Source organism: Parus major, chromosome 2 (assembly GCF_001522545.3).
Source record: "Parus major isolate Abel chromosome 2, Parus_major1.1, whole genome shotgun sequence".
Lineage (NCBI taxonomy): Eukaryota > Metazoa > Chordata > Aves > Passeriformes > Paridae > Parus > Parus major.
The window spans coordinates 104369767-104379994 of NC_031769.1; the positions used below are offsets into that span (position 1 = coordinate 104369767).

A 10228-nucleotide genomic window follows, 5' to 3' on the forward strand; every position below is an offset into this window, starting at 1 on the left:
ATAGCACTCATTAAAAAATTATTGCATGCGAGCCAGCATTACCATTAATAAAAACAAATAAAGAGACACTGAGGGTTTTTTCCTGTTTTATAAACAAATACTCCTTGTAATCATTCTGAATACTAGCCTCCTCCACAATTTACTATGGTATGGTTAGATGTCACCCATTAAAATCTATTCAAATACAAAATGCACAGTGAACTGAGAACAAAAAAACATCACAAGAGATGGAAAATCAGGTTTTATTAAATAAAGTTTTCTCAAGATCAAGAAAGGAAATATTTTATACAGTGCTTAAAAAGCATTGAAAGTTTAAGGAAAAGCATCTAAAAAGAGTTCAAACAGTTGCAGTGCAGCTACAAATTGAAAATTCACAGAATAACTCAGCAACTTACTTTTGTTTTGGCTAATTCAGCAATTTACTTTTATTTTGGCTTTGGTCATTTCTGTGCTTAGATGAGCTTCTTGGTGAGTGACTGACGTGCAAAGCCTTGGTGATGTCTTGTGTCTTTGTTTCTGTTTGAACATGAAACACCTTCACATGCATTCAAATGCTCCTGATGCATTTCTCCAGACTCTTTGTACCTGTGAGACATGAGCAGATTTCAAACTGCTGTCACCTTTTGAAATAAATAATTAATTACTCTTCTTTTTGTGTGTCATTAACAGCATTAAAAGTTTTTCTGTGATATTGACTGAGTTTCAAAGCACTTCTCAGGAAAATGGGGCAGTAGTTTAATTTCCATCACACAGGAAAATGAAGCAGCATCCTGAGTGCCACACCAAGGCATCCTTCTTTTGGGACTCACAATCTGTGTTCTGGATCACTCCAGTTCCTGGATGTTTGGGTGTACAGGCAGGATTTAAATTTAAATTCCTAGACTCTGAGTATGTTTAGTATGTCCTTCAATTCTCTTCTAATAAATAGAACCAAGGGCATAGTGAGTCAGTTTTGTAATTAGGTTATATAATTATCTCATGAACTCTGTACAAATTACCTCTTCTCTGTATTGTTTTTGCGGTGCATTGTTTTTCTTGAATAATATGGCACATATCCAGAATATATTGCAGTCAATAAAGTACCCCAGTTTATAGTTTGATGGCTGACAACTGAATAATTGACATTAACAAAAATAATTAAGTCAATGTCCTTTTTAGTACTACTCATTTAGATCACCAAATTTATTTTTAATTATTAACATGTTTCCTTAAAATCATCTTTTCCCATTTTTTTTACTGCCAGGAGGTAAGCACATTGATGATATGATCACAGTAAGATGAACAATATTGCTCAGGTTTCAACAAATTTGTGATTCTAAGGCTGACATTAGCATGTAATGATGTAAAGGAAATTGCATTTTATTGCATTTTAATTAAATGGGTCAACTTGAGCAGGCCTTTCTTCATCAAAATTCCCATCAGACTTAAGTCCTCCATCACTTGGTTTTATTTACTTCTGGAGTTTTGCACAGCAGGTCTTTGCCTTCAAATAGAGGACTGATAAAATAATTTAATCCACTAAACAGTGCACTTTTGACACATGGAAGAAATGCTGTTTTGGGTCCATACTCACATTTAGCATTCAGCCAAGGTCTTCCAGGTTTGTTCCTGTTCATTTGGTCCAACACCATTAAATTCAGGGGGTCTCCTTTTCAAGCTGAAAAGTCTGCTTTCCAATTCTTTCCATAGGCTTGACCTAGTCAGTTCTATGCTCCACAAGTCCAAATGCTGAGCAATGGTTAACTTATTTCAGTACAGAATATTTTTAGTCTTCTGGTAGCTGCAGCTCACAACAATTAGTTTTTCCTCCCTACGCCTATTAGAGGAATCACTTGTGAAAGATATGTCACCTTCTGGACCTCAGAGGCACATGTAGTTCCAAGTAGGCACAAGGAAAAATACATTTTTTCCCACTTCTTGCAAGCAGAAATGAAGTAAATTTGTTTGGAAAACTCATGCTAAAGGAAATGTCATTCAACAATTCTGTTGAAGTTATGAAAACCCAAACCAAATGAATTAAAAAACTTACCACAGGTCACAGACGCAGTTTGTGATTTGGGTAGTAACTACTCTCCTAGGCAGTAGGAACTAAAATAAGAGTGTAGCATAAATTCTGGTTTCAGGCTGAATTACAACCCTCTCCAATTCCATGTGTGAAATATCATGTAAGCCCCTACCTTTAAAATAAAAAAGGCTTAAAATCTTCAGCGCAGAGCACAGGCAGCAGTTTCAAACAGTTCAGGCGTTGTTGCTTTCTCTGTGCCTGCTGACCACAGAGAAAACAAGAGGTTTTGCTATGGTTTCTGGTGGCTGAGAAAAGATGAGGTGCTGAGGTTTTGGCTTCTGGTCCAGGAGTGACAGACCTTTCCTAGCACTCCAGATGTGAGGCAGATTTTCACTGAGAAAAGTGAAAAAAAAAAATACAAAGCACTTTTTCCACCCTCTCGAGATGAACCTTGTTGCATATTTGATTCCAATGTGATTTTCTTTAACGGGCTAAATACTTCAAAAACAGCACAAAAATCTTAATTTTGGACAAAATGAAATGTTTTGATTGATACAAAAAATTTTGGAGGGAAGGAGTTTGGCTTAATGTAGAAGCTGAAACGCTTTGATTTAAGTAGTGGCATGTAAAGCTGTGTCCCTACAGCCCAGCTGGTGGTCTGTGGGGAGTGGCACTGCATAGGGTGTCACCTATGGGGCATTTGGGGGAAAGCTGAAAATAGGCAGGGAATAGCCCTCCAGCCAGCTAAGCACTGCTGAGTTTTCATCTCCCAACACTCCTAAACTCTGACAATCCCACCTCTGTTGGATTTATCCGTGACACCATGAGATGCCACTGATGTCAGTGCTCGTGGTTGTCCTTTCTGCTGGGGTCACTGGCCCCCAGAATTAAGGAAATGTAAGTTTATAAGGGTGTGCTGGCCATGGAGATGGATCTGCCATCTTCAGTGTCCAATGGCACGGCATCTGTGCCATAAAGAGGTGCTGTTAAACCTGACCGAGCCTAACATAAATAAATGAGAGCACCTACATTACCTTTACTGAACTTGTTGAGTTCATTACAGGAGCTATGGTAGTTGCTGAGTTAGCACTGATTAGGTTTGTTTGGGACCAACAGCTTCCAAGCTGTGTTAGGTGACCAAATATTCATCTGAAGTTTGTATAAGAATCTGCTTAAAGCCAGTTTAGTGAAGTTGAAACCACGACTGGAAGGGCCGAGTTGCAATTCTTGCTGGTAACCGCAGAAGTGATCCACTGGTAAGGTTTACTTCTGCAAGAGGTATTTCCACTGAAGTCTGTGCCACTGGCTCTCCATGTTCAAGTCATCATGAACAAGGACAAATTTCAGCTGAATGAGTAGCCTTAGACCTAGATCTGGATAAATGTGCTAAGACACAGAAGCCGAGCTTCTTTGTAAGCCCCTTTTCACACACCCTATCAGAAGAAAACATCCTACAGTAACATTGCAATGAAAATGTGCTGCTGCAAAGCAAATAACCTATGTAAATTTATACTAAAACTGTGTTGTTGACAGTTTTTAAATTATTTTTTCTGAGGTGAATATTAAAGTTGTGTGTTGCTAAACTTATGTGTGGTTGTCATTGGCAAATGCTAAATGCAAGATCCAGCTATCATCCTGGTTACTGATGGATGTTACCAGCAACTCTCTGAAGTTATCCTGTATTGCTCCTGCATGGTATTTTCTTCAGAGTTTATTGAAAGTGCATAGGTCCTTTTTTTTTTTTTCTTAACCCTTGGAAACAGTAGTCACTCTATACATCACATTGATTTACTCTGAGGATTGCTTACTTCAGAAAAAGGCTGCTAACACTATCCATATTAAGAACAAAAAAACCCCAAAAACCTCAAACCTCAGTAACATTAGGATTACTCCTATCTCCTTTGTTACAGTGTTCCATCTTTAATAGTAAGACTATTTTGTCCATCAAGAAAGATAAATCAGAAATTATTACAATGTGTGTATGTAAAAAATGTAAGAAAATACAGTAAGAAAAACCTTATGTATACTGGACTACACTACTTCCTCATCTAATTGGCATTAAAAGAAAGTCGTTTGACTCTTTAAAGTTCAATCATCTGTGACCTCTTAAAATCAATTAATAACAGCAGGGGAACAATATATTAGAGTCACCCAGTTTTGGGATTATCAGCTTTTTAATTGTTCTTTTCACTGTTTGCAGATACTGGCGTCCTTTACTATTGAATAATAAATTCAACGTGAGCAGCAATAACGAATTCATAACCCCAGCCTTCTCCTAAAGTAATCGAAAAGTACGAATTATTTGCACACCCTCTTTGGTCGTGGAGGCTTAGGCGAAATGGATAAACACTGGCAGTGATCACATGAACGAAATGGAAATTGCGGTATTCCCACGGCGAACGTATATATTTATACTTCTAACTGCAAATAGAGGGCTGTGTCCGCGAAGCCATTAACACCGAGGGTAAGAAAAGCAAAAGGGAAGGAAGGCGTCGCCTCCCCGGAGGTGAATTAGCAGCATCGCTTATCTTCGGGCCGATGGGCTGGGTCCCGCCCGGCCGGGACTCCCTCCGACACCTCCATCTATCAAAAGGAGGGAGAAGCCCGGGTCTGCGGGGATGGCAGGCAGCGCCAAGGGGGGTACACACATTTTGCCTGCCCGTGGGGCCGCACACGTCTCTTCGCTGGAAACCTCTCCCCATCTCCTCGGTCTCCGTCCTACCTCCCGTGGCATGCTTGCTCATACCTTCTCGAGGCAGGAGCCATCCACGTACTTTTAATAGCAGCGAGGAGCAAGGCTATTAATAGGCTATCTAATTACCCCGAGCTGCTAACTCTAAAATCTCTCTCATTCTGTGATGTGGTTGTTTTGATTTGATTTTCCAATCTAGTAGCGCTTGCACGTACAGAACTGGTCAGACTCGCTCTGGAAGATATTATTTTAACGTTTGAAAATTTACTTTCATTCCAAGCAGGAACAAAGTCCCCAAAATTTGACATTTCACACGAAATAAGCAAGTTAAAAAATTATTAGCTGGGATGGAGGGAAGCGGTTCGCTTAGCTGGGATTACAAATATCGTTGTTTGGGGGTTTATTATGATTATTATCCACACGTGTTCTCAGATGGTTCGGTCAGGCAGGTAAATGGAGAGGAAAGCGGTTTCAAAAAGGAAGACGAGAGGTTGCCACGATGCCAAGAGAAACGGAGCGGCCCCGCCGGAGCTCGGCGTGGACACGTATGAAACGGAGATAGCCCCGAAATATGTTTCCAAGAGAACAGTATTCATTTTGACCCCTGGAAAACATTTCACCGGAAGACTGTGACCTGTTCTGATGGTTTATTTTATTTCCTGGATAGAGAAGTAAGAAGACAACTGTGTGTGGGGTATCCCGACGGCTTTCGGTGCATGCATAAACCGGTATTTCTTTCACACTGTGCGGCAGCGGCGACAACAGTCCCAGGGAATAGTCGGCGATGATTTTTCTTTGATTGGTTTTTTTGTTGGTGTTTTGATTAGTTTAGTTTTTGTTGGAGTTCTTTTGGGAGGGGTGGGTTTAAGTGAGAAAGAATTAACTCTGTGCTGCGGGCAAGGGGGCGGAGGCAGGATAGCTAATTGCAGATCGGATTTGATATTGCCTAACATCCGTGATAGGGAACGGGGGGAGGATGAGGAGCAGCCCGGCTTTAAAGCGCTGCGGAGGAGAAGTGCGGCTCCGCCGTGCCCCATGTCCCGCCGTTCCCGGCTCTCTCCCACAACGACCTCTCGCAGCAAGAAACTCTTCCCCGGGTTTCCCTCCCAGATCCAGCAGAAGAGAGCTCTGAAAGCCTTCCCCAGCACCCAGACAGGAAAGGACAGTGATCCCCACGGCTCCGGCCCGGGAGACGCGGCGGCGGGAAGGGTTCTGGGCTCCCACCCCTCGCCCCCCGTTCCCCTCGACGGGGCGACGGGAGCCAGGGTGGGGGGCCTTTCCTTCTAGCTTTGTTGTCTCGAAACGGATTCTTTCACTAGGTGTGAAAGCCGATTAGCACACGGGGTCGAGGTACTTGATTTATCTACAGTTGTGCGCAGAAAGGGGTGCTGCAATTAAAAGTAATACATAATATTCGTCGCCGTAAGCAGTAAGTGGAACACAGTCCCAGCGCTTTGTAGCAAGGACATTGAGATGGCCGTTGATAAAAGAGTCAGAATTAGGCCATTTTAGTCACCGATTCTCAAAACCTTTAAAACGGCCGAGGAACAATGAAAGTAATCCTTAACTCACTTTCAAAGTCCTTATGTATGTGCTGGAAAGAGAAAAAACGTGTATGGACAGAAGCAGCTAAATCGTGGTTTTTTCGGTGCTGCGTGGATTCCGGCTGCCTCCCGGTCACCCCGAGAACTGGAGGGCATGGCCCGCGTCCGCCCCACCGGGGCTCGGCGTGCGGGTACCGCGGAGCGCCGGCTCCGGGAGTCAGGTTACGCGGCAACAGGAGCTTCCTCCGCTCGTTTTGTTGGGTTTATTTATTCATTTATTTATTAAGGTTGAAATCATTAACCAGCCGGACCACAGAGACTGGAGGAAGGGCAAATGAAAAGAAGCTGCAGATCATTAAAAAAATCAACAATAACAAAAAAAAAAAAAATCACAACAAAAAACCCCCAGCCACACAGAAAGCACACGCTTGGGTACACACTGCATAAATGTCCGTGCGGGCTCTCTGCTGCCTGATGTTTATTTGAGCGTCAAGTGTTGAAAGACACCGTGGAAATCACCCAAAAGCACGCGGCAGCAGGTCACCAGTGACCAAGAGGCCGCTGACTGCCTCGGGGAATATCCTTCTGTCCCTCTCCCCGCCGTCGGGCACGGTTTCAGCCTGTGGGGGGAGCCGAGCGGGCAAGGTTTCGTGAGCCGGGTCAGAGTGTCCTGCTCCACGGGACCCGGAGCCTGCAGTCTGCGACCCGCGAGGAACACCCGGCAGCCCTTCGTTAGGAGTTTCAGGGAAAGAAAAAATAATCCCTCCTCATCCTTGATAGTTTGGGGGTCCGTCCTCACCATGGGACACATCTGATCCATCGCAAAGGGCACGCTCACCGTGCCCGCCCCTGCCCGTGCAGTGGTGTGTACAGGACCTTGCTGCTTTGGGGGTCAGTTTGGCTGACCACTACCCTTAGCTCCCCGGGCTGTCCCACCCGGCCCGAGACGGAGGTGGTGGGTGGTGCCAAAGGCCCCTGTCCCTCTGAAATCCATCTTTTCCCCTGCGGATGCGGATTGCTCCGCCGGCTTCGGGCGCCGTTCCTGCCGCAGGAGCTTGAGCCCTGCGCTGCCGGCAGCGGGAAGCTCGGAGCCGGCCGGCGGGCAGCTCCCCTCCGGGCTGAGCGCTCCCGAGAGCCGCCGGTGCCCCGATCGATATGTTCGCTTCAATGTCACAGCCGCTGGACAATGGAAACAGTTCATATCGTGGGGTGGCCTTGATAAAAGTATATTTTAAGTAGCGCGGATAAGCGAAGGGGAGAAGAGAGGGGGAGAGGTGCCGGCACGTCGCCCGTAATAACCGCGGCGCTTATCAGCCCGGCCTAAACTCCCCAGCAGTTTCTAAAGTACATTAAGTTACATAAACACGTCTCGGAAAAGAATACACTCCAGCCTGCGATAGTCACCAAAGTGACCCCTCGTACGGCCTCGCACCCGAACCCGCCGGGCCCCCACGGCCGCAGCGCCACGGGAGCATTGGGGCTCGACCCGGCGGGTGAATTCCGCTGCTCCCGGGACTGTCCTGGCCGAGGGGCAGCGAGGGTGCGGCCGGACCGAGCCTTCCCCTCCTCCCTAGTGCACCCTCAGTAAGGAATCACGTTTGCAGAGACCTGAGAGTGGGGGAAGGAGCAACAGCTCTGCGCTTGCACACCGCTTACCCCCAACCCTTTTTTGGGAGGTTGAAGTGCCCGCGAGGGAATTTGCCTTAATTGGATACGAAAGTTTTTTTTAACCCCAATCTGCCTTCTTCCCTCTTTGGCCACAACCACCAGGAGCGATGGTCACCTCGCTGGCACCTCCTCCCCGGCGGTGTCTTCCCGCACCCCCCTGCCCTCAAAAATGTCCCTGCACACGCAGCCCCGGTACCTAACCCAGGCATGGTGCAGGAGATACCCGAGAGCCTGCCGGAGCCCCGGGGTGAAAGTTACGTCAGCAGAGAGGGATTTGGGAAAAGAGTGACGTAATGAAGAGTTAGGAGTCTATGATTTGAGCAATTCGACAGCAAACCCGAAACGAAAAGGAATGGAGAGGAACGGGGTAACTGGGAATGGTTTCCCACGCTGGTCCCAGTGTAAGTCGGGTTTTCTTATCGTGTTTATCGGAGGAAATAAAACGAAGCTTGTTGCCCGGCTATAACGTAAACAGGCTAATCGGCAGGGAAAAAAACCAAGGCGCCTGAGTGTAAAACACGGGTCACTTTGGAGCCAGGGAAAGAGGCGCCTGCCAGGCCAACGCTGCCGTTCTTCCCAGCCATCCTCACCTTTCGGGCAGGCACCCTCCGGGCCCGGGCGGGTTCCCCATCGCCCATCATGGGTTTACGTGAGCACCGGCAAATCTCTCCCAGCAAACAAAGCCTGGTGCTTGAAAAAAAAAAACCCCTCATAGTATTTCCCTCTTTATATCGAGTTTTACACGTGTTTGAAATACCCTCGTGTTTAGCTGGAGAAGGGGCATCCAAAAGACTGAAAGGAAACGCAGGATTTAAAGCTCGGCGCTTTTCAGCACAGAAACCCAAGCTGGGGAGAAGCGGCGTGGGCATCGACTCCCGCGGCTTCCACTGCTCTTGTCTCACATTTGCAGGTAAAAGCCACGGCAAAAATGTTTTACGTTTCAAGCTAGGATCGGAGGACGAGCCTAGCAGAAAACAAATCACTGCCCTCGCTTGCAAAGTCTTATTTTCTATTTAATATTGCACTCACTAAAGTACACCTAAAAGTAAAAAGGAAAAAAAAGTCACTTTAGCCTGGCAGGGTGACCGATATTATTTAACGATATTATTTAGAGACAACTGACAAGGAAGAAGTATCACCTTTAATCATACCATTTAATAAAGAAACGGTTTCTCGGGAGAGCGATTGTTTTCCGATCAAACCCCTGCCGCGCTATACCACAAAAATTAACGCGAGCAGTAAACTTCCAAGTCACAATCAGTTCAGCAATGCCGGCAGAGCGGATCGCTACAGCCAGTGTTTTACCGTACCCCCGGCACTGCAAATTCTTCACCTCCCGTCCACCTCGCCTGGAAAGACCGAAAGAAAAGCCGTGCCTACCCCAGGAGCGACAGCACCGCGCATCAGCAGGTTTGGGCTCGGTTTCTGTCAGGAGGGCTCATGCCTGCCGGCTGCCGAGAGCCCGACTCTGCTCTAGTCCAGCCCTTTGCCGCAGATGACTTTCTGTACAAACTGATGATGACAGATATCCAGCTGATAACCTCTGGTGAACGAAGTTATTTTAATTTCCAGTCACTTTCCTGCTAAGTACCATATCAGTTTGTACACAGCTGAGATAAGAGGGTTGAGGAGCGGGGGGGTAATAAGAAAGAAACGGAGGAAAAAATCGCCAGCTGTTGGGATGGACACATCCCACAGCTTGCTTTGGTTTCACCTGATGGTTGGGGCAACTCAAGGAGGAGCCACATTTTTTCATCACGGATAGCTCGGATTTTGACGAGCAAAACCTAAGGAGATTTGAGGGAGGGATAAGTTCGCCTGGTTGCTTAGGGCGAAAGCCAGGCACACATCCCCCCCCGGGCCGCTGCCAGGGGACATTTGCTGACATGCCGGGAGGAGTGTAGAAAAAAAACCAAACAAAAACAACAAAAAAACTCACAGAAGTTGAATATTCACCATAAAAAAATAAATTATCCGGGAAGGAGAGAAGAGTGTGTATTATTTCTGGGTTAAAATTAAAAAAAAAAAAACAAACAAAAAAAAACAAACAAACAAAAAAACAACTGGGGTATCTGGCAGAGCCAGCCAGCCCTCTCTGCTGGTTCCTGCTCCCCGAGCAGGGGTCCGTCGCCCCTTCGCTGCGGGCGCCCCGAGGTGCCCCCGCGCCCCCCTCCCCCGGGGCTGCGGCGGCCCGACTGGCCCCGGGGCTGGCACCCCTGCGGAGCCCCGTGTTTGTTTAGGGCTGGCCGAGCCCAATCAGGGCCGGCTGCCTGCAGTTTTCCGGCAGGGCTGCGAGAGGCGCCTCCTCTCTCCTTTTTA

The 10228-nt window shown here is 46.6% G+C and overlaps 1 long non-coding RNA gene across 1 annotated transcript; it reads right to left on the minus strand.

Annotated features, from left to right (window-relative positions):
- Nucleotides 1–226: 226 nt before the first annotated feature.
- LOC117243938 lies at nucleotides 227–10135 on the minus strand. Its single transcript, XR_004496073.1, has 2 exons — nucleotides 9290–10135; nucleotides 227–585 (listed from the first exon to the last, which is right to left on the minus strand). It is a non-coding gene; the product is annotated as an uncharacterized LOC117243938 (long non-coding RNA).
- Between the last annotated feature and the right edge of the window lie 93 nt (nucleotides 10136–10228).